Source organism: Bos grunniens, chromosome 8 (assembly GCF_055505025.1).
Source record: "Bos grunniens cultivar Pamir isolate PY7600 chromosome 8, Bosgru_T2T1.0, whole genome shotgun sequence".
Taxonomy (NCBI): Eukaryota; Metazoa; Chordata; class Mammalia; order Artiodactyla; family Bovidae; genus Bos; species Bos grunniens.
The window spans coordinates 40560714-40585186 of NC_141172.1; the positions used below are offsets into that span (position 1 = coordinate 40560714).

General features: G+C 41.2%; 1 long non-coding RNA gene across 5 annotated transcripts in view; it reads left to right on the forward strand.

Annotated features, from left to right (window-relative positions):
- Window positions 1–24473, forward strand: part of LOC147366957 (uncharacterized) — a 343959-nt gene that overhangs the window by 240022 nt on the left and 79464 nt on the right. For 3 of the 5 annotated variants that reach the window (XR_015169637.1, XR_015169638.1, XR_015169639.1), the window contains exon 2: window positions 10658–10753. This is a non-coding gene — a long non-coding RNA (uncharacterized LOC147366957). Of the gene's footprint in view, window positions 1–7959; window positions 8115–10657; window positions 10754–24473 lie in introns of all 5 variants that reach the window. The other 2 variants (XR_015169635.1, XR_015169636.1) reach the window with 1 other exon arrangement.

A 24473-nucleotide genomic window follows, 5' to 3' on the forward strand; every position in this document is an offset into this window, starting at 1 on the left:
CCTTTTTGTTTGAAAAAGAAAGACTGAGCACAACTCAATCTGCAAAGAGAGAGCCATGTGACGCATGGGGAAAATTGGAAGCTCATGGCCTATAGGTTAGCTGTCTGGTCATCAGGCATTGGTCTGGGAGGAATCTTTATGTGGCCTGGATCACTTTTCTCTCTTCCCTTTGTTCCTCATTCCTATTTGGACTGCCTTCTCAGTGCCTCATTTTCTACCTTCTTACTCTTCCTTTTAATTCCTACTTCCCTATGCTGACATTGTTAGAGAGGTAAGAGCCTCACTTTACAGGTAAAGCTCTTCAGGGTGTGTGGCCCCTTGAGATCACACAGCTGGTATGAGGAGACCATGGATCTTCCAGCTCAGAATCTGATGTGCTGTCTACTATTGTGGTCTAGGCCTGTCTAGCAACTTGACTTCCATGCTGTAGATCTTCAATTAACAGTTGTTTTTTTTTTTTTCTACTGGTACATACATAGATAGATACCTTTATCCCTTGAAGAAGATGAATGCTGGCAAATAGAAATACCAAAGTTATCTGCATTAATAATTTTTTATTTTATCCTGCTTAGTAGCATCTGACAACAACTGGAAATGAAACTTTAACTCTTTGCTTTTTTGTCTGCAAATGTTTTGCTTTTGTCCAAGATGAGAGCTAAATGCTGATTCCACAGAATGAAATCTTGCATGTAGATTCTATATAGTACACTGTGTTTTTAGATATGTGTTATATATAGATTAGTGACCATATACGGAGACCAAGGTATTCATAGGCAGTGTGGGGTGTTATACTCCCTGAAGGTGGAATTTGCTGCACTTAGTTTTGCGTCCTGCCTCTGGTATGTGATTGCTGCTTAGCACATATTTATTGAAGTAAAGGAGCTATTGTTTCCCTCTTTCTCCAAATGGGGTGTCTGCCAAATTCACAACAATTCTCCGTTCTCTGGGAACTCAGAATTGGCATTGGCTATTTCTTCCCTGAATTCTTATACCCACCCACATCCAGTCATAGTTAACTGACCATGGTTGATCACCCAACTCTATCAGGGCCAAGTTCCCCTCCTTGAAATTTGGAATTGGGACACTGAGAGGCTGAGGGTCAGTCTCTGTGGCTAAACCCAGAATATAAAAATATAAGAACTGTAATAGAGCTGTCTTATAGACTGAATGTTGGAGAAAGCTGGACTTTCAAAGTAAGAAGCTGAAGCCAGCATATAGAGAGGAGCAGACAGAATATTGAGTAAAATTTCCAAGGGATTCCAGCCCATTCTGGAATGGGCAGTCTTGGTTGCACTTCTGCATTTGATCTGTGAGACACCCTCATGTGTTTATAAACCATTCTCTTTTGTATTTGAGTTGATTCAAGTTTGGCTTCCATGTAACTAAAAGTCTTCTACCACTATATCAAAATTCAGATTTATCATTTCAGTGAAGGAAGTTTTACTGAACAGAAAAATATTTAAGGGGGAGAGACCAACTTAGTTTAAAAATTATAACATAAATCAAATGGGAATTACATTTTTATTAAAAATAGATTTGGGGGGCTTGGTAGAATAATGCTGAAGGGCTCTGTACATTGTTAGTTTTGAAGTAAGCGGAATTTTCCATTCAAGATGAAGTGAGAACGTGCAGAAAGAAAAATAAAAAGTGTCTAAAGACCATAGACCGGAAAAGGTAATGGCAACCCACTCCAATCCTCCTGCCTGGAAAATTCCATGGATGGAGAAGCCTGGTGGGCCACAGTCCATGAGGTCGCTGGGAGTCGGACACGACTGAGCGACTTTACTTTCACTTTTCACTTTCATGCATTGGAGAAGGAAATGGCAACCCACTCCAGTATTCTTGCCTGGAGAATCCCAGGGATGGAGGAGCCTACTGGGCTGCCATCTATGGGGTCGCACAGAGTCGGACACGACTGAAGTGACTTAGTAGTAGTAGTAAAGACCATAGACAATAGTCAATGATTAAGTTAAGGACTAGATAGTTAAAATGGGATATGTGAGAAACCTGATGCTTTCTGAACATCAGCCCTCATATCCAACCCACCCCCCCCAACATCCTGTCGCTTTTCCCACCCAAAAACCTCTCGAGCCTGCCTCCATCCATCATTTCGTGTTAAGACTCCTGTGGTGACCTTCTGTAAGTAAACCACTGACCACCAGTGTTTTGCCACACTGTGACTAGAGTCATCTTCTAAAAATGCCCAGTTGATCATGTTACTCCTGCCACCTTAAAGTGATTTCCTTTTGCTCTTCCCCGTAAAGCTGTGCAGGGAAGAGCCCCCGGAGAAGGAAGTGGCAACCCACTGTAGTATTCTTGCCTGGAAGATCTCATGGACAGAGGAGCCTGGTGGGCTACAGTCCATGGGGTTGCAAAGAGTCACACGACTAAGCACATACACACACACTTAAAGCTGTGTGACATGCAGCTGCTGTGCACCCATCTGCCTCATCTGTGCCCACCACCCTGTCTATGCCCCCGCTTGGACTTCTTTTCAGCTCCTTGGTGTGCCAGGCTTCCTCTACCATGGGACTTGTGCACAGTTGTTCCCTTTCTTGGAACATTCTTTTCTGCCTCCTTTACCCAGCTTTCCTTGGTTTCTCTCACTAGATCAATTATTCCCAGTGGAGCACTGTGCGTCTGCTTTCTTCCTTTTGTCATAGTAGCTATTTAACTTTTTTTAAACTTTTTTTTTTTTTAATTTTATTTAAAAAAAAAAAAATCACATGCTCCCCATCCTGAACCCTCCTCCCTCCCAACCTCCCCATACCATCCCCCTGGGCCTTCCCAGCGCACCAGCCCCAAGCATCTTGGTCATCTCTCTATTCTACTAGACTGTAAGCTTCACAAGGGCAGGAAGTCTCTGCGTTAGCCTATTGTTTTAGTCCTAGCCATTAATATTAATATATAGGATGACCAACAGGAGACTAAGAAACATTTGTAGAAGGAATAATATGTAGAAAGGTAAAAGAAATATAAAACAAGCAAAAAAAAAGAAAAACACCCAAAACAAAACAGCCTCCAATTTTCCAACCCTTTTTCAAAGATTCAGTTCAGTCCCTCAGTCATGTCCGTCTCTTAGGGACCCTATGACCAGGTTTCCCTGTCCATCAACAACTCCTGGAGCTTGCTCAAACTCATGTCCATTGAGTCGGGGATGCCATCCAAACATCTCATCCTCTGTCATCCCTTTCTCCTCCAGCCTTCAATCTTTCCCAGCATCAGGGTCTTTTCAAATGAGTCAGCTATTTGCATCAGGTGGTCAAAGTATTGGAGTTTCAGCTTCAGCATCAGTCTTTCCAATGAATATTCAGGACTGATTTCCATTAGGTTTGACTGGTTTGATCTCCTTGCAGTCCAAGGGACTCTCAGAAGTCTTCTCCAACACCACAGTTAAAAGCATCAATTCTTTGGCGCCCAGCTTACTTTATAATCCGACTCTCAAATCCATGCATGACTACTGGAAAAACCATAGCTTTGACTAGGTGGACCTTTGTCGACAAAGTAGTGTATCTGCTTTTTAATATGCTGTCTAGGTTGGTCATAGCTTTTCTTCCAAGGAGCAAGCATCTTTTAATTTCATGGCTGCAGTCACCATCTGCAGTGATTTTGGAGCCCAAGAAAATAAAATCTGTTACTATTTCTATTGTTTTCCCATCTATTTGCCATGAAGTGATGGGATTGGATGCCATGATCTTTGTTTCTTGAATGTTGAGTTAGAAGCCAGCTTTTTCACTCTCTCCTTCCACTTTCATCAAGAAGCTCTTTAGTTCCTCTTTGCTTCCTGCCATAAGGGCAGTGTCATCTGCATATCTGAGGCTATTGATATTTCTCCCAGCAAACTTGATTCAAGTTTGTGGTTCATCCAGTCTGGCTTTTCACATGATGTACTCTGTATATAAGTTAAATAAGCAGGGTGACAACATACAACCTTGATGTATACAGCCTTTCTCAATTTGGAACTAGTCTGTTGTTCCATGTCTGGTTCTAACTGTTGCTTCTTGACCTGCATACAGATATCTCAGGAGGCAGGTAAGGTGATCTGGTATTCCCATCTCTTTAAGAATTTCCCACAATTTGTTGTGATCTGCACAGTCAAAGGCTTTAGTATAGTCAATAAAGCAGAAGTAGATGTTTTTCTGGAATTCTCTTGCTTTTTCTATGATCCAACGAATGTTGGCAACTCGATCCCTTATTCCTGTGCCTTTTCTAAATCCACCTTGAACATCTGGAAGTTCTTGGTTCACGTCCTGTATAAAATTTAGTTGTTTTAATTTCAAAGTTTCTCTTCAGTACTAGGCCACTCATGAACAGTATTAACAATAACACTAAAATCCTCTTTACAAGTAGGTATATAAGTTTATCAGTAGCTAAAATATAATTAATGTTAGTAGGATGCTTAGGATAGCTTACAAAGGCCTGTTGAGTCTAGAAACTACTGTCTCTAAAACAGTAGTTTAAGGTTTTTACATTGTCGTTTTGATTATACCATAGGTTTCATGTATATGATTTTGACTTCTGTATAGCCTACAGTGTCCTCACTGCCAAACGCTTAGGTTTCCTTTGTCATCATGCTGTTGACCCCCTTTAACTCATTTGCCCTCCCACTAACTCTCCTCGCTGCTGGCAGCCACTACTCTGCTCTCTGTATCTATGTGTTTTTTAGTTATTCATATTTTGAATATCCACAAAATCACCAAGTTTTTGTCTTTTTCCATCAGACTTATTTCACTTGGCATAATACCCTCAAGTTCCATCCATGTGCAACAAATGGCAGGATTTCACCTTTTTTAATGACTAAATTCTTTTCCATTGTGTGGAAAACACATCTTCTTTATCTTTTAATCTGTCAGTTGTCACTTAGGTTGTTTCCATGCTGTGGCTATTGTAATAATGCTGTGTGAACATAGGGGTGGGTATTTTATTTTGTTGATTAGTGTTTTCACGTTCTTTGGATGAATACTTGGAAGTGAAGTAGCGGTATTCTATGGTAGATGCCATATACCCACTTGAAACAACCCAATTACAAAATGAGCAAAGGAACTGAATAGACATTTTTCCAAAGAAGAAATTAAGATAGCCAACAGACTCATGAAAAATGTTCAACATCACTAAATATTAGAGAAATGCAGATCAGAACCACAGTGAGATATCACTTCATGCCTGTTAGAGTGGATATTATCAAAATGTCCAGAAATAACAACGGTTGGAGAGAATGTAGAGAAGAGGGAACCCTCATACACCATTGTTTGGAATGTGAATTGGTGCAGCCACTGTGGAAATTTTTTTGAGATGCCTCAAAAAATTAATAACAAAACTAAAACAGTAGTTTCAAACCTTGAAATATACCAAGACCCTGTGGCCCTTGAGAGAGACTTAGGGATATGGAAAGAAAAAGGACTCCAATTACTAGCAACTCGCAGAACTTTGTATAAGATGCTCTGACAGGTGTGTCCTGAGGTCTGCCATTCTAATAGTGAGCATGGGACTGGGAAGATGGGAATGGAAGGGAGCCTTGGGGACCATTTAGGGGAATAAGAGCCTCACAAGCCAGCTGTTAGGACTGTCTAGCATAAGTCCCTGTTCCTTTCTTCTGTGTATGTTCCTTTTGAAAGTGTATGCATTTCAGTAGAAGATACAGCTTACTTCACTGGAAGAAGACGTTTTTGCATCTAGACTATGGAAGTAGCTGTAGAATTTCTGCATAAACATTCTACCCTAAGAGGAAGAAGAGGAGATCCAAAGGTAGAAAGACTGGAATGAGCAGGGAAGTGAAGTCAGCTTATGGAGATGATGTTAGACACTGCTGGAGAGAAGGGTGAAAGGTACTGCGGGAATGAAAAGAGAGAAAAAACACAAGCTGATTGACTAAGGATGAGGGACATGCACTTTGTGCTAGTTCAATGACCAGAATTTCTGACAAATATTCCCAGAGCCCATAGCTCAGTAGAAGAGCCAGTTACTTTAGCTGAACTTTTCTAGAAAATATGTTTTATTTTAGGAAGGGTAATCTGGTTGCAAAGTTAAGGAAAACCTGAAATCCCGAAGTTATCAAATTATATAAGCAATTGCATGGCAGTGAGTTGTTTTCATGAAATGAGGCAGTACACAGTGCTCCGAGTAAAGCTTTTTTAATTAAAATTCCAACAAAGAGGATTGCCTGAAATTAAGTCCCAGCATACTTTCCAAGGTGGCTCAGTGGTGAAGAATCCAACTGCCAAAACAGGAGATTCAGGAGACACAGGTTTGATCCCTGGGTAAGGAGAAGGAAATGGCAAGTCAGTCCAGTATTCTTGCCTGGGAAATCCCATGGACAGAGGAGCCTGATGGTCTACAGTCCATGAGGTCAGAGTCAGACATGACTTAGCAACTAAACAGCAAAAAGAAAAAACTTTCCAAAGAGTTTTACAGACACCATCCATGCTGTATGAAACACAGGAATTCTGATGAGAACACATTTTTTTCAAGAATTCCTTGCCCCCTTTTCTTTCACTTGGGAGATAGCCTCTTATTTGTGTCTGTTGGATGTAACCGGTGAACCAAACACTTGAATCCAATTTGCTAGTTTGAGAAGAGGTTACTGATTTTCACAGTGTGTATGTACTTGGGGAATTTCATTGTTTAACTTTACATGTGGATGATTCTAGCCTCATGCTACTTTAAGTCAGGCAGACTGGGTAAAGAATGTAGATTCTCTTTCTTCAGTGGGGTTTTCAGGGGTGTTGAAAATGTTTAACAGATCTGAGTACTGCGTTGAGTTTAAAATACTGTATGTGCTTCTTAGAAAATATCTGGTTAGGTGAGAGAGTTTTTTTGTAAACATGTGCTTTTATTTTGGGGATAGTTGGGAGGATGTTGGGAGAGAAATTGCCTGTGCATTTTTGCCATTGCCAAGAAGACAGTAGAAGTGATTGATAATACACCAAATTAAATAAATGTATTTCAGGATCATGTTTAAGTGATCAGTGCTTGAGCTGTTGGCAATTTACTGCTTTCAGAATTGCAAAACCCAATCAATGTTTTATTCATATTGTATAGCATTATTGGTCATATGTATTAAATTTGGTTTTTCTTTTTTCTTTTTGGTCATATGGGCATGTGAGATCTTAGTTCCCTGACCAGTGATTGATTCAAACCTGCACCCCATGCAGAGGAAGCATGGAGTTTTAACCACTGGACCACCAGGAAAGTCCCTTAAATTTGTATTTTTGAAGTAAAAAGCTTCCTCCGTTCCTGCTGGAAAGGAGGAACAGAAGGAGTATAGTACCAGCACACACAGACTCCCTGGATGATCTTAGGCTTGTTTGTCATTAATAAAAGTTCGTTTGAATATCAATAGTTGATGTTCAGCTCTGAGTGGGTGAAAAAACTCAATGTATTTGAGGTCAACACCTCTTCTGGGTGTTGTTGAGGAATAGATGTAAGGTGGTGAAGCCACAGCTGCTGAATGTTTCCCTTCAGATCCTGGAAGTGTGTGTCTTACCCTGCTGCAACCACTGCTCCCCTCCACTTTTTCCCTAGAAGGATTTTTATTGGTCCGGAGAAGGTTCATTCTAGCAGGGATTCTGCCATTTTGAACCATATCAAGCAGCCTTTGTAACAAGGAATGATTTGTTGTTCCCAGCTGTCATTCATAAGATGACCATTATGAGCAAGTCTGCTGATAAATCCATGGCCATAAGGGAGGATTTTAATTTATGACAAGGAAAATCTCTTTCTACTTTGTGGGAAGAGGCACATCTGACTTTATCTGTGTGGGTTTATGGTGGAAAACAGACCCTGTGGGTATTTATTGACTTGAACTGAGGGGTTTCTCTAATATGTAGTAAAGTTTCAGAAGTAGAACTTCCTAGGTCCTTATTTAGGGTGAGCAGTTGGTGAAGGAAAGCATCAAGTTAATATTTTTCTCAGACATCTGCACTTTTGACTGATTTAACGGACAAGTTGTTTCTCTTTCAGGCCCCATGATTGATACAGAGGACTGTCATATGAACCAGAGAGGGTAATGGAAACCAAAGAAAGGCCTCTGGTGTGTAGCCAAAGGCATGCCACCAGGGGTGAGAAGGAGCAGATGTCTTGACAAACAGGGCATGAGACCAGCTGTGCGTGGTCAGGTGGGGCCATGAGAAATATTTAATTCTCTGTGGTGACGATCTGCACAGAAAACCCACAAAGTATATTGCCCCAACTCAAGGATCTTGTGTCAGAATTTTTCAAAGACTGTATGGCAGGCGCACCAGCCATACAACTCACATAAACAAATGGTTCTATTTCAAAACTATTATACACTTTGGTGATGAATGGTTTGGGAATCCATCTACTGAATTTCTTGAGAAAACCTCCAGAGAGTCACAAGTAACTCTAAGACAGAAGCCACTTATAAGATGTGAGATGCATCATTTTTAGGTATCGGGCTTCCCTTGGGATTCCGTGTGCAGCCCGGTCTAGATCAGGTCACCTGGAACTGAAATTCTTCACAGACACAAGAACAGGGAGGAGTTATGATTATGAAGGAGGATGCAGAGTGCACTGTGCCCTTTGCTCAAGGGATGAACCAGCTTTAAAGGGTGGTGAGGACACTGGCAGGGTGATATTTTTAACATACAAACCGACTTACCCCTCTGCACCCTTCTGGCGGCTCCTGTTGCCTTGACCTTTCCCATCAATCTTATTTGGGCATCTTTATTGTATCAGGGAAAAAAGGAGATTCACCAAAGAACTGGAGGGAAAAAAGCTTTTGATTTTCAAAAGTCAAGACTCTAATGGCACTTGGCCTAGAAATTATAAAATAATTTGGACCACAGCGTCTTGCTTCAGAGAGAAAACGCAGTTTTTCAGGTGTGCTGGTAGGAGGTGAGGAGAGGACTAGATCTAGCGGAGGGGGAAGAGCTCTTAGATGTCGGTGGGAGGTGAGGAGGAGGGAAGTGGGTGGGAGGGGAGATGGGAGCAGAGAAGGCTCTTAGAAGCTGCTGGCCCCTCTCTCTTCTGAGAAAGAGGCTTTGGCCCTGCTCCTCAGAGGGAAAGGTGGTAAGTACAGAAGCCCCAGATAGCTTGGGTTGTCATGACTTTCTAAGGAGCCTGCAAAACCCCAGGAGAAAAATGGCTAAGCAGTGTCTAACTTGCAGAGAGCCTGAGGCCGCCTCAAGGAGTGGAGTGCATGCTGCACATCACTGTTATATGAAGTCCTCTGTGCTCAAATGGAGAAGGCAATGGCAACCCACTCCAGTACTCTTGCCTGGAAATCCCATGGATGAAGGAGCCTGGTGGGCTGCAGTCCATGGGGTCGCTAAGAGTTGGACACAACTGAGCGACTTCACTCTCACTTTTCACTTTCATGCATTGGAGAAGGAAATGGCAACCCACTCCAGTGTTCTTGCCTGGAGAATCCCAGGGACGGGGGAGCCTCATGGGCTGACGTCTATAGGGTCACACAGAGTCAGTCACGACTGAAGTGACTTAGCAGTAGCAGTGCTCAAAAGTGCCCCCAGAGTATAGCAAAGGACTCACAGCCTTCTATTGGCATCTAAACTAGGGACATTCTTGGAGGGACTGAGCCCTTAACTTGTGGGACCTGACTCTACCTCCAGGGGATAGTGTCAGAATTGAATTCATTGTAGGACACCCAGGTGGTATCAGAGGACTGGCTGGTGTCAGGGGAAAAAACCCATGTGTTTGGGGTTGAAAGTGTTGTGAGTAAAAATAGTTCAGACCTTTTGACATCTTCCCTGTTTTCCCAGGCACAATTCACATCTTACCTGTTCCCAGGCATCTTCCCAGACCTCTCAGTTACTATTTTATCTATCTTTGTGTTCTTATACCACTTCCCCTATTCATTACCCCTCTTTATCAAAGTCAGCCTGGTACTGTGGGTTGTTAGGGTCAGCTGCTGGCTATGAACCCCAGAATTGTTCTGTCTTCTGTCCTAATAGTGCCTCCCATGAATTCAGCATCCTAGACTGGCAGGTGTTTTGGTACCTGGTACATAGTGAAGCCTCAATATGTATTTGTTAAGCTAAATTGAATTTAATATTCTAGAACAAATAGTGAAACATGAGACAGATCCTTGAAGGAAGATTTCATTGGTTGTGTCTTTGATTCCCTTACTCTCTTTCTTCTTTTTCCCCAACACTTGATTTCAGATTTTTTTTTTCCAACATACAAAACATTTTAAAGAATCGTTTGGAGTATACCCATTTAACACCACCTATTTTCTATAATATATGTCCCATTAAATGTATGTATGTATATGTGTTTACATAGTATTACTATTTTTTATCTTTCCATCTAGCCATCCTTCCTTCCCTCCATCAATCTAAATTATGTTTTCCTTACCTCCTTTCACATACAACCAATGTGTGAGAGACCTTCAACTCTGGAATCAGATCTGGGATTCACTCCTGGATTTGGCCCTTACTCATTGCCTGGCCCTGTGGGTGATGCTTACCCTGCATCTTCTCCCCAACTGTGTAGTCAACCAGGGGCCACTGAAACCTGTTTCACAGGTTGTGGTGAGGAGTAAAAGATGCTGTCGATAAAGGGCCAGGCACAGAGTGTGTGTTTAGTACATAGAAGTAAGAGAAAAAGTACAGTGTCAATATTTATTTCAGGTATCAGCACTGACTTGCAATGATTTGTATCTCTGTGTTCTTGCTTGTAGCCTCTGATTTGGGCCCAAAAGGAAAAGAAATTCAGAGGAGACAGTGACTCTCAGACTCTCCCTTGTTAATGAGCAAGAGTTCCCTGGATCCAAGAGGTAAGTGAGAGGCGATCTGGGTTTTAGTGTGGAAACTGCATTCTGAGTTCTCTGGGCCAAAAAGGCCATGGAGTCAACTGTAGAATCACTGCTTACCTACTTTTATCCACACAAGATGGGGGATCTTCACACTCACCTAAAATTCAGTACAACCTTTGCTAAAAATGGAGATGATTGGGAGAGAATGTCTCCCAGTGGGACTCCCCTGAAGCCCTAAAAACCATTTCCTGAGCCCTTTGGTGCAGGGATTTGTGTATTTCCTGAATGTAGGCCCACACGAGTTCAGTCTTCCACTCTCAGGTGACAGACTGTCCTCAAATCAGGGAACCAGAATTATGCCCAGATCATCTTGCTCCTGAAATGGCCCTGGAAAGCTGTAGCTAAAGAGTGGAGGACAAGATCTCTTTCCCCGTGGCATCAGTCAGCACTGGAGATTGTTGCAAGACTGGAAAAAGGAAATCTCATCCTGTTTCCAGCATGTGCTCCCACCATGCACATCCCCAGTCATCACAAAGCCCTTTATACCCCTTAGTTTAAACATGTTGAATATAGGCTGGTATGAATATTATGGTTCAAATGAATAAAACTAGCCTGCCCATAAGAATTGGTTTTTACTGAACACTTAGAGTGGGGGCTCTTGGTTTCAAATTTGTGTTGGTGTTTGCTGAAAGAATTATCCTTGTATGAAGGAGAAAGTGAAAATGCCTAATGTCCTCTTCATAATTTCCAACATAGATGATGTACCACATTACTCTGCTAAGTCACTTCAGTCGTGTCCGACTCTGTGAGACCCCATAGACAGCAGCCCACCAGGCTACCCCATCCCTGGGATTCTCCAGGGAAGAACACTGGAGTGGGTTGCCATTTCCTTCTCCAATGCATGAAAGTGAAAAGTGAAAGTGAAGTCGCTCAGTCTTGTCCAACCCTCAGCGATCCTATGGACTGCAGCCTACCAGGCTCCTCCATCCATGGGGTTCTCCAGGCAAGAGTACTGGAGTGGGGTGCCACATTACTCTGGAGCTCTGTTAAAAATACAAGTGCCTCCTTCCCCTCTCCCCACCCTGGGATTCCAATCCCAACCCCAAGAATCTGAGTCAGTGGTAGGTCTTGGGATAGCCCACTGGAATCTACATTCTAAAAGTCTCTACAAAGTATTTGACTTCACAGCAAGACCTAAGGGCTAAGTCTTTACTGTAAAGCTTTATAGTACTGCTCAATAAAAACAGGGAGAGATGAAGTGTGTCTTCTTTTGAGATGTAAAATCTTGCCTGACCTTTTCATTTTTGCTTTGTGTTCTATCAGTTGATGGACATATAATGGAAAACTAACTAAAATGAGAAGATGGGGAATACTTCCAAAGTAGATGAAGTTGGGCATAAAATAGAAATAAGGACAACCCAGGAGAGTACTTGAAGAGACTCTCAGCTATAGGAGCAAGAGCTGGCAGAGGTTATTGTGGCCAATAATGAAAGCAGGCAGAGGATTATTAGGCAAAGGGCATAACCTAGGACCAAAAAGTAGACAGGGAGGTGGAATTACTGTGTGTTATCCCAAGCCTCCATATATCACATTTGAATATCCCAGGCATCTGTTGGCCGGGTTCCAGCTGGGATGGAGCTGTCATTGCCTACGCAGAGCAAATTTTGTTGTTATTCCTGGTGGTGTAACTAGACAGCACTTCCTCATTGTTTCAGTCAGCAAATAACTTAAGGACTATTTGAACAAAGAATAAAATCCTAGTTGTTTTAAAACTTAGTCTTGTCATTTGCTGGTTAAGTCGAAAAAGCAGGAACATCAAAACCTTCAGATGAAGTGTTAGTTGCTTGGGAGAAAATTCCAGAGGTAATAGTGGAATTCTTTTAAAAGAAATACTGCATTCTCAATGTTCTTGATGACAAAGATACTAATATCACATGAAAATGGGAACAAATTGACAATTTTGAGTTGGCCAAGGAAAGTGGGAATTGAAATGTGAAAAAGTTTGAGGTATAGTTGCTATGCTATGCTATGCTAAGTTGCTTCAGTCGTGTCCGACTCTGTGCGACCCCATAGACGGCAGCCCACCAGGCTCCACCATCCCCAGGACTCTCCAGGCAAGAACACTGTAGTGGGTTACCATTTCCTTCTCCAATGCATGAAAGAGAAAAGTGAAAGTGAAGTCGCTCAGTCGTGTGCGACTCTTCGCGACCTCATGGACTGCAGCCCACCAGGCTCATCTGTCCATGGATTTTCCAGGCAAGAGTACTGGAGTGGGGTGCCATTGCCTTCTCCGGAGCTATAGTTAATTGGTAGCATTTTTTTTCTCTCTCTAATGCTATATAATAGTGATGCATTTTATAATCAATGGTGTCTTTTCATCAGAACTTACTTTATACAAGTATAGTTGATTTACAATGTTGTATTATTTTCTGCTGTACAGCGAAGTTACTTTGTTATACGTATATGTATATATACACATTCTTTTTCATATTCTTTTCATTATGGTTTATCATGTGATATTGAATATAGTCTCTTGTGCTATGCAGTAGATCCTTGTGTTTATCCATCCTATATATAATAGTTTGTATCTGCTGATCTCAAACTCCCTATTCATCCTTTCCTCACTCACCCTTACCTTTGGCAACCACAAGTCTCTTCTCTATGTCTGTGAGTCTGTTTTACAGATAAATTTGTGTCCTATTTTAAATTCTACATGTAAGTAATATCATACGGCATTTATCTTTCTAACTTAATTCACTTGGCATCATATCTCTAGATTCATCCATGTTGTTGCAAATGGAATTATTTAATTATTTTTAAGGGGCTTCCCATGGGACTCAGTGGTGAAAGAATCCATCTGCCAATGCCAGAGATGCAGGAGACATGAGTTTGATCCCTGGGTCAGGAAGATCCCCTGGAGCAGGAAATGGCAGCTCACTCTAATATTCTTGCCTGGGAAATCCCATGGACAGAGGAGCCTGGAGAGACCCAGTCCATAGGGTCGCAAAGAGTCAAACATGAGCATGCATGCATCCATTCTTTTTTATGGCTGAATAGTATCCCATTGTATATATGCACCACATCTTCTTTATCCATTCATCTCTTGATGCGCATTTAGGTTGTTTCCAAGTCTTTGCTATTGTAAATAGTGCTGCTATGGACATAGGCATGTATGTACCTTTTTAAATTATATTAAATAGTTTTGTCTAGTTATGTACTCAGGAGTGGGATTTTTAGATCATAGGGCAACTCTGTTTTTAGTTTTTTGAGGAATTTCCATACTGTTCTCCATAGTGGCTGCTCCAATTTACATCCTCACCAACACTGTAGAAGGATTCCCTTTTCTCTATACTCTCTCCAGCATTTATTATTTATAGATTTTTTTTGATGATGACCATTCTGACTGGTGTGAGGTGATACCTCATTGTAGTTTTGATTTGCATTTCTCTATCAGTGATGTTGATCATCTTTTTATATGCATGTTGGTCATCTGTATGTGTTCTTTGGAGAAATGTCTACTTAGGTCTTCAGCCCTTTTTTTTATTGGATTTTTTTTTTTTTGTCTGTTATTGAGTTGTGTGAGCTATTTGTGTATTTTCAAAATTAAACCATGCTGGTTGCATCATTTTCAAATATTTTCTCCCAGGCTGTAGGTTTTCTTTTCTTTTTATTTATGCTTTCCTTTGCTGTTCAAAGGCTTGTGCATTTGATTAATACCCATTTGCTTGTTTTTGCTTTTGTTTATTTTTGCCTTGAGACTGACATAAGAAAACATTGGTATGATTTTTGTCAGAATGTCTTGCCTGTATTCTCTTCTAGGAGTTTTACAGCATCTTGTCTTATATTTAAGTCTTTAAGCCATTTTGAGTTTATTTTTGTGTATGATGTGCAGGTGTGTTCTAACATCATTGATTTACATGTTGCTGTCCAACTCTCCCAACACCACTTGTTGAAGAGATTGTCTTTTTTCCATGGTATATTCTTACCTCCTTTGTTAAAGATTAATTGATCATAGGTGTGTGGATTTATTTCTGGCCTCTCTGTTCTGTTGATTCATATGTCTGTTTTTATGTCAATATCATGCTGTTTTGATTGCTGCAGCTTTGTAGTATTATCTGAAGTCTAAGAGAGTTAGGCCTCCTGTTTCTTTTTTTCCCCTCAGGAGTGGCAATTTGGGGGTCTTTTATGATTACATATACATTTCAGGATTACTTGTTGTAGTTCTGTGAAAAATGTCATGGGTAATTTGATAGGGATCACATTAAATCTGTAGATTGCCTTGGGTAGTATAGCCATTTTAACAATGTGAAATCTTCCAATCCAAGAGCATGGGATATCTTTCCATTTCTTTGCGTCATCTTCTTGTTCCTTTATTAATGTTCTATAGTTCTCAGCATATAAGTCTTTCACCTCCTTTTCAGGTTTTCCTAAAAATTTTATTTTTTGAAATGCAATTTTAAAAGGTATCGTGATTTTCACATTCCCTTTCTGATATTTCATTGTTAGTATAAAGAAATGCAACCAATTTCTGTATGTTAATCTTGTATCCTACTACTTGCTGAATTCATTTATCAGTTCTAGTAGTTTTTGTGTGGAGTCTTTAGGTTTTTCTGTATATAGTACCATGTCATCTGCATATAATGACAATTTTACCTCTTTCCTTCCAATTTGGATACTTTTTTTTTATTGCTATTGCTAGGACTTCCAATACCATGTTTAATAGAAATGGTGAGCATGAGTATCCTTGTCTTGTTTCAGATTTTAATGGGAAGGCTTTCAGCTTTTTACTGTTGAGTGTTACATTGGCTGTGGGTTTGTCATAAATAGCTTTTATTATGTTGCGGTATGTTACCTCTAAACCCTCAGTAATGTCTTAGTTTCAGTGTAATGTAGTGTTTGTGTTGGTCTTTACAAAGAAGAATATTTAAGAAAATTCTGTAAATAATATCCTGAAAAAAGCATATATAAAATTATAGAGAGGAGTCCAGGGAATCACAGACCTTGTATGTCTAATTGCCTTAAAAGAAGCTGTCTTTGAAAAAAGAGAGAAGAGCCACCATATATTTAAACAATAACCATATTTTAAAAGAAAGAAAAGAAGTTGGATTTCATTAAAAAGGAATGATTCCTATTTCACTGGAATTTGTCTGGAGAACTAACTAGGCACGTGAACAGGAACTGATGGATGGACCCAGGTAGGCTTCCAAAATGTTTTTGTAATAAGGCAGTTGTTCGTTCCCTCCTCTTGGGTTCAAATACCCCTGAGAAGCAATCATTTTCTCTATAGTTGATGCCTCATGGTAGAATCCCTCAAGACCATAATCCATGAGTCCCACACCTCTTTCATTTGCTGCCCCTTTGAATATCTCAAAGTAGCTTACATATAAACCTCACTTGGCTCTTCCTCAGGCTAAACATTTCTCTTCAAAGATATACCATAATCTCTTCTCTTGAGACCTTCCTCTCTTCCAGTTTCTCCTCTGAATCCCCTCCAACCTGTCCATATCCCTTATAACTAGGTGGGTCCCAGTTTGCCCAGGAGTCATTTTCCAGACCCATTTATCACCTGCAAACCCTTTTATTCTGAAAACTGTCCCGACTAGGATATTATCATATGCGGTCAACCTACTTACAGCTGAATGCACTACCTAAGGGTGAGCTAGGGAGTAAAAATGAGAGCAGAGCTTTCACTGTCCTCCATCTTGGTTCTTGACACGCGCAGTCAAGTGGATGCATTAGTGACACGTGAGTCACACATTACACTGTTGTCTCCTGTGAAGCTTGTGGTTGATGGTGCCTCTCAAAGCCATGCTTTCCCTATAGAGTGCTGATTCTGGTGATTCCGTGGCATTTGTTTCTACAAAATTTCATGGTGTTAGAAGTCAACCCATTGTCCAGTCTGTTGAGAACTTTGTCACTTTTCTGTATCATTATCTAGGTTCTTGATTAAAATTATTCATAGGATAATCTTGTGGCATATCACCCCTTTCCAGTTTTACCTCTGTTTGCATCTTGGGGTCATTTAACATCACAAACTCACTTAATTGTAATATCATGTAGGCCATGTATTTCTTCCTTTTGAATGATAGTATTCTGGGAGAACTTAGTGAATGCCTCTGAAACTTCATGTCTTTTCCTAATCTATGCATCTAGGTCTTGGAACAGAAAAAAGGAAAGCAAAAACAGAATTAAATCTAATGTGATTTCTTAGTGCATTTCTTGTTAGCCCCCATGGGGCCCTGCAAATGTTGACTGACACATAGACTAGGTCAGTGCTCCATGAATATTTGTTGATCCAGGCACAACTTTTCATTGGGAAACAAGCAAAAGATCTTGTTCATGGTTCTTGCTGTTAGAAAAAAAAAAGGCAGATTTCTTTACACCTGTCAAGGACATCTGCTTTGGGAAGTCCCACACAGTAGCTTAGGTCCACACCAGAGTATGAATTGACTATTTGCTAATCATGTAAATATTATTGCTGAAATGAAAACATGATTGAGGCTGGAAGTGTGAACCAAATGCAGAAAGTGCCAGCTCTTTAACATAAGTAATTAATTAAGCATCATCTTTAAGTCTGGTGATAGGTCCCAAGGTGTTAATCAAATCAAATATCACCAGCTGCAGAGAGAACAGGCTTTCAGGAAGCATTTCCTATTCCAAGGGGGAGGGGGAGGTGGCACTGAAATGGATTTCCTGAGGCTCCAATAGCTAAGGACACCTATAGAGGGATGGTTGTAAACTGCTTTGTGGGCACATCTGTAACAAATCAGATAAGCAGTATGTGCAGTCAGCCGAAGTGGTGGAAACAGCCCATATTTGGAAGCCAGACAGGGCTGGGTTCACCTCTTGGTTCTGCTTGTGTTTTAATCCTGGACAATCACATGATCTGTCTGAGCCTTGGTTTCTTCAGCTTTAAAGTGGAGATGACAGCACCTATCTTGTAGGGCTTTTGTATAGGTAAGAAAGATGGCAACGCTCCGGCCGCAAAGAGGGTTCTATATGGTGACTGCTAATGACTGAGTGACTTCTGGTGCCCACTCTGCTGCTGAAATCTCTTGTTTGACCTTGGACATAGCCTCAGCTTTTTAGAGCTTGCACTTCTCCAGCTCTGAAGAGGTAGAAGTGTACTAGATGGTGTTCCAAAGATAAAAACCCATTATTCTGTGGCAGGGATGGGAATTAGGGCAATTTTGTGATAAGCAGAGTGAGGTAAGGGGTAAATGCACTGATACATGAGAGGGTAGTCTGGTCAACAAGGGTGACATCCCACAGGGCCTTCATTTCCCCACTCTGATCACCTCCTTACCCCCAGAGCAGGCTGGAGGCCACTGGAAATGAGCTATCATCTCACCTAGGGCCCTCACCACCACACCTGCCTGGCTGTCATCACAGGCAGGGGTTCATGGTGGAGCATGTTTGTGCAGGGTGGAGAGATGCTCAGCTCCACGACAAGGGCACCTTGAAGTGATTTTGTAAAGTGGAGAAGGTCTATCTTAAACTGTCAGGGTATTTGAAATAACATTTCTTTTTCCTTTTTTCCCTTTATTGAGAATTAGAACATGGTCACTGCTAAAAACTATGAACATACAGTAGTTTAAAGCAATTACCATTAATTAACCTTCTATGTAAGTTCCTTCTAGTCATTTATATACAAAACACAAATGACCTCACGGTGTCACCCTGTCTTGTAATACACTTCTCTGGGTATCTTTCCTCCTTCTTCATGACTGCTGTTTTAACTTTTACTGATTTCTGTTAATATAATGGGTTTCCCTAGTGGCTCATATGGTAAAGAATCTGCCTGTAATGCAGGAGACCTGGGTTCGATCCCTGGGTCGGGAAGTTCCCCTGGAGAAGGAAATGATTACCCACTCCAGTATTCTTGCCTGGAGAATTTCATAGACAGAGGAGCCTGGTGGGCTACAGTCCATGGGTTTGCAAAGAGTCAGATAAGACTAACTCTTTCTTTCTTTCATTACTGCTGTTTTAAGTTTTACTGATTTCTGTTAATAGAGTAGTGCCTTGGTTATTTAGCAGAGTTCTCCAATATGAGATACTTGCCTCTCAGGCACATGCAAGATAATCTATCATGAAGAAAATTTCAGAATTCATATTTATATTTACATCTCTCCTTTTAAAAATTGTATGTGTGTGTGTATAATTCATAACAAATATGAGTCTGGAGGAGACAATTCAGAGCTGGGATGATGGCTCAGGGATGCCATCAGGGACTGAAGTGCTGTCCAACTTTCTACCCTTCTGTCTTCCATGCAGGCCTTTGCCTTCTGGCTTGCAGCCTCACATTTGCAAGGTGGCTGCTGCACATCTAACCTTTACATCCACATTCCAGGCAGGAATAATGGGAAAGAATAAGAGTAAGTGACTTTCTCCTAGTGAGGCTTTGCTGTTTGTTCAGAAAGGCATGTTTTCCTTATCATTGGTCAAATGAGAAAGTTGAGAAATTGAAAAATTGAGCTTCTTAGCCTTTTTGACAAAGGAGGTCAAGGGCATGGGGAATTGTGGATTGTGTGGGGGTATGAAGTCCATAGGGTCTGCCACAGTGTGTCTCCCCAGAAAAACACACACATACACATAAACAGCTTTGCCAGGTAATTCCAGGGAGTTTCTCTAAGTGGGGAGTGTGAGGTCAGCCACTCAGTAGGGCCAAACTGAAAGAGAGCAGCTCCCATGGATTCTCAGCTCGGCCCAAAGCCAGGGAGCTTGAGAGAAGCAATTTGTGGGGAGAAGATAGAAGTCAAAAGATACAGTGAAACTCTATGAGTGGGAGGGTAGAGAAAGCAGAGTGGCATTGAAGGGTATAAGCACCAGACATGGTACTAACAGTGAAAAAGACATACAGTGGTGAAGAGAGGGGGAGAGAATGATACAGCAATACCACAGTGGGGAAAAGAGAAACTCTTGTAAGCATCTGAAGTTTAAGGGAGTATGCTGCTCTAGAGGACCAGAAGTCAGCTCTCCAGTGGTGGTGGTGATGGAGGACATCATTCAGTGAAAAGTTGGACCAAGTTCTATGAACTGTGGAGTCACAAGACATTCATTAGAAATTCAGGGGTGTTCTCCAGAAGGTCTGGTGACTTGGACATTTGAAGTCTGATAGGGAACAGTCCAGCAAGATAGAAGTCAGCTCTGCAGAAGGCTGAAACATGGTGATAAATTAGAGTTTATAAATAATTTCTAGTGGAGTTTATCATGGCAACTTGCCTACAGATTTGTAGTCAACTCCCTACAGATTTGGAGGATCTGACCACGATGTTTGAGATTATACACATTGCCAATAACATACACAAAAGCAACAAAATAATAGCATTGTCCCTGAAACCATCCTATAGGACCCACGACAGACTTTCCACAGTTGGGTAAAGTATAGATCCTTCTAGTATCTTTGGGCCACTGTAACTTATGGAAGCAAAAGATTTTTAAGAATAACACAAATGTTGAGCGCCTTGGTGAATCAGAGGATATCATGCTGGAGAATAAATTGTTTTTTTTTTTTTTTTTTTTAAAGGAAACTATGTAGCTGAAAAAGAATTCATTGACTTTTCTTGGGGGAGAAATACCTGATTTCTGAACACAGTCTATATCCTGAACAGTTTCCTAGAGATGACATAACTGATTAATTTTTATAAAGTACTCCAAGTGTCACACAGTAAGTTTTAGTATTTCCAAGTGCCCAAAGAGGTAAGCAATTTAAATGAGCTTAAGATTTTGACCTGTATCTAACCTGGAGGCCCACCTAGGAAAACTGTAAATTTGGGATTATGGGTAAAGAGTGGTTTTGAGGCTGAGCTCCTGAAGTCAGACAACGTAGACTGGGATCCCAGCTTCATCATTTGTCAGTTGTGTGATTTGGAAGCAAGTCATTTCACGTCTTTGCCTTCATTTCCTCATCTGTAAAGTGGGGATAACCACTAAATAGGATGGTTTAGAGGATTAAATGGGATGATCTGTATAAAGCTCACCACAGGGCATGGCATATCACAAATACTCCAGACACACATGGATGGATAAACAGCATTTTCTTCCTAATTAGTTCCATACTTTTTAATTTTTACATTAGTACCATGAGTTCACCTAGAGATAAGAAGCCTTGTTTATTGTCAGCTCATTGTGATAAATAGCATTAATTCCTATTAAGGTGTTCACCATCTCTTGTGAGGGATTGAAATGGCCTAGCATTTAAAAGTGATCAGACTTCTGGGTTTGAATCCCCACTTAATAGCTCCAAGACTTTGAAAAGTTGCTTCACCTCTTTGGGCCTCAGTGGCCTTGGTTGTAAAATGGGGATTCTGTGTAGTTTAATTAAGGTAATAGATATGAAGTGCTCAAGGCTGCCATTGTCATTGACTCTGCTATTAACTGAGTATTTTCCAGAAAAGAACATGAGTTGAGAGGAGATATCCCAAAGTAGTTTTCTTCATCGTTTAAACATTCATTTGTTTATGTAGTTGGCTGTGTTGGGTCTTAGTCGTGGCATGTGGGCTGTGGAGTGCGTGGGCTTCAGTACTTGTGACACACAGGCTTAGTTTCTCTGCAGCAGGGAGGAGCTTAGTTCCCAACCAGGAATGGAACCCACATCCCCTGCACTGCAAGGTGGATTCTTAGCAACTGGACCATCCAGAGAAGTCCCTGGTTTTCTTCATCTTGTAAATAATATCCTGAATTTTTAGATTCATAATATTCAAGATGAAATTTTGAAGGATGTCTTCATCCGAAATCTTTTTTTTTTTTTTTTTTCATAGCCAAGCATTTAAAGGGCTTCCCTGGTGACTCAGATGGTAAAGAATCTGCCTGCAATGCAGGAGACCTGGGTTCCATCCCTGGGTTGGGAAGATCCCCTGGAGGAGGGAATGACAACCCACTCCAATATTCTTGCCTGGAGAATCCCCATGGATGGAGGAGCCTGGCAGGCTACAGTTCATGGGCTCACAAAGAGTTGGACCTGACTGAGCAATTAAGCACACAAACATTAAAAATGAAGTGAAGGTCTACACAGACAGAGATGACAAACATACGGCCTACCCTACCTGACACCCGGGGCTGTGGCAGACCTTGCTTATCCATCATGGCACTTTTATCTACCGAGTTTATACTTACCTTTGCATTTTTCTCAACATGATACTCTATACGATTGCCAATTTGATTGGTGTTATGTGAAATCCATCCTTTTTCTGGTACTATGTCTTCAGAAGTGTTATTTTCCTTGGAGGATAAAGAATTAATAGGTTTTTAAGCAAACCCCTTCTACTGAAATTCTATTTGTACTCTTAAATGATGAGATAATCCTCCCTCAAACCCTTGAGTAAGCAAGGTGAGTTATATAAAAGAGAGTGGACAGTCAGCTGGCAGGATCCACAATCTATTGTTTGTGCTGCTTTGGAAGATGCTGCTAAGACAGATGACATTGATACCTACAGTAAGAAAAAAAATTTTTTTCTTGAGTCTGAAGAAATCATCTGGAATATGACTACTATTTCAGTTGACTCAGTAAATAATGTTCTGGAAAGACAGCCAGGTTACACTGTCTGGTACATCACACAGCTGGGCATCATAAGAGAAAGTAATTAGATGCAAATGACTCAATCTAAAGATGTTTCCTACATGTTGATTGGCATGTTTGTCTGTGAGGGCTGCCATAACAAAATACCACAGACTGGTTAGCTTAGTTAACAGAAATTTATTTTCTTGCAGTTCTGAAAGCTAGAAATCTGAGATCAAGGTGTTGTCAGGTTTGATTTCTCCTGCAGCCTCTTGCCTTGGTGTACAAATGACTACCTTCTTGCTGTATCATCACCTGACCTTTTTCTGTGTGTGCCCTTCCTGCTTGGTGTATCTTTCTAGTTTTATAGGGTCACAAGCCACATTGGAGTAGGACCCCCACATTTACAACCTCATTTACCTTGGCGATCCAACCAGTCCATACTAAAGGAAATCATTGAATATTCATTGGAAGGACTGATGCTAAAGCTGGAACTCTAATACTTTGGCCACTTGATGCAAAGAACTAACTCATTGGAAAAGACCCTGATTCTGGGAATGATTGAAGGTGAGAGGAGAAGGGGAGGACAGAGGATGAGAAGGTTGGATGGCATCACCGACTCAATGGACATGAGTTTGAGCGAACTCGGGGAGTTGGTGATGGACAGGGAAGCCTGGCGTGCTGCAGTCCATGGGGTCACAAAGAGTCAGACATGACTGAACTGAACTGAACCTTCTTAAAGGCTACATCTCCAAATACATCTCAAAATATGCATTTTGGAGGACTTGATTCAGTCCATAACAATTGGTTTGTACCCATGTAACAGATCAGCCCTGGGATTTCTTTGGAAGGAATGATGCTAAAGCTGAAACTCCAGTACTTTGGCCACCTCATGTGAAGAGTTGACTCATTGGAAAAGACTCTGATGCTGGGAGGGATTGGGGGCAAGAGGAGAAGGGGACGACAGAGGATGAGATGGCTGGATGGCATCACTGACTCGATGGATGTGAGTCTGAGTGAACTCCGGGAGTTGGTGATGGACAGGGAGGCCTGGCATGCTGCGATTCATGTCACAAAGAGTCGGACACGACTGAGCAACTGAACTGAACTGAACTAGATTCTATAGCATCTTATGATCCCTGCACTGTTACTTATCCTTGTCATTGTGTGACTCTAGTTCTGCCAGAAAAGGATAGCAGTGCTAGGTTATGTGCTACAGAGACAAAGAAATGTGTGCTCACTTTAGAAAAATTTCTATCTGTTGCAAATCAACAAAAAAGATACATCATTGGAAAATGGGCAAATATATGAGAGTCAAAATTCACAGAAAGGAAAAAATACAAAAAGCCAAGAATATTAAGAAATGCTCAAACTCATTGTTTAGTTGCTCAGTTGTGTCTGATTCTTTGAGACCCCACGGATTGTAGTCTGCCAGGTTCCTCTGTGCATGGGATTGTCCCAGCAAGAATACTGGTGTGGGTTGCCATTTTCTCCTCCAGGGGATCTTTCTGACCCAGGGATTGAACCCACATCTCTTGCATCTCCTGCATTGCAGGAGGGTTCTTTACTGCTGAGCCACCAAGGAAGCCCATCCAAACTCGTTCGTTGACAGAAAAATGCAAGATAAATGGAGACATCAGTTTTCTTGTACTAGACTGGCAAATTTAGGATAATGCCAAGTGTTGGCAGGGATGTGGGACCATAGGAACCCTTATGCACTGCTAATGGGACGATCGACTGGTGTAGAAATTCTGCAGAGGACTCTGATGGTGATAGCAAATTAGGTTGAGGTATACTTGCTGACCCAGCAAATCCACTCCTGGGTGCATATCAAGGACGGCTTCTTACAGAGTTTATGAAGGTCCTGTATGAGTGAGGTGGCAAGGCATTTTAGCTTGTCTGGGACAGTTATAGTGTACATGTGCTGTCCTGGTGAATTATGACGAGCACACTTGTTTCTCAAAAGCGTTCACCCCGTGTATGAGGATTGTCTTCACAGTGTTTTTATGGCAGTAGGGGATTGGAGGCAGTTTTGGAGAATAACAGTCAAGGAGTGTTCGGTTTATGCTATTCCCCAGAGAGAAGTAACAGACTAAATGTACCCAGAGTAAAATATACGAACCTTAAAAACATAGTGCTGGATGAAAAAAGAAAGAGATTGACTTTGACAACAACAATATTTATACACCATTAAGATCCACATATACAAAACTGTGTTTTATAAGGACACATACTAACAAAAGG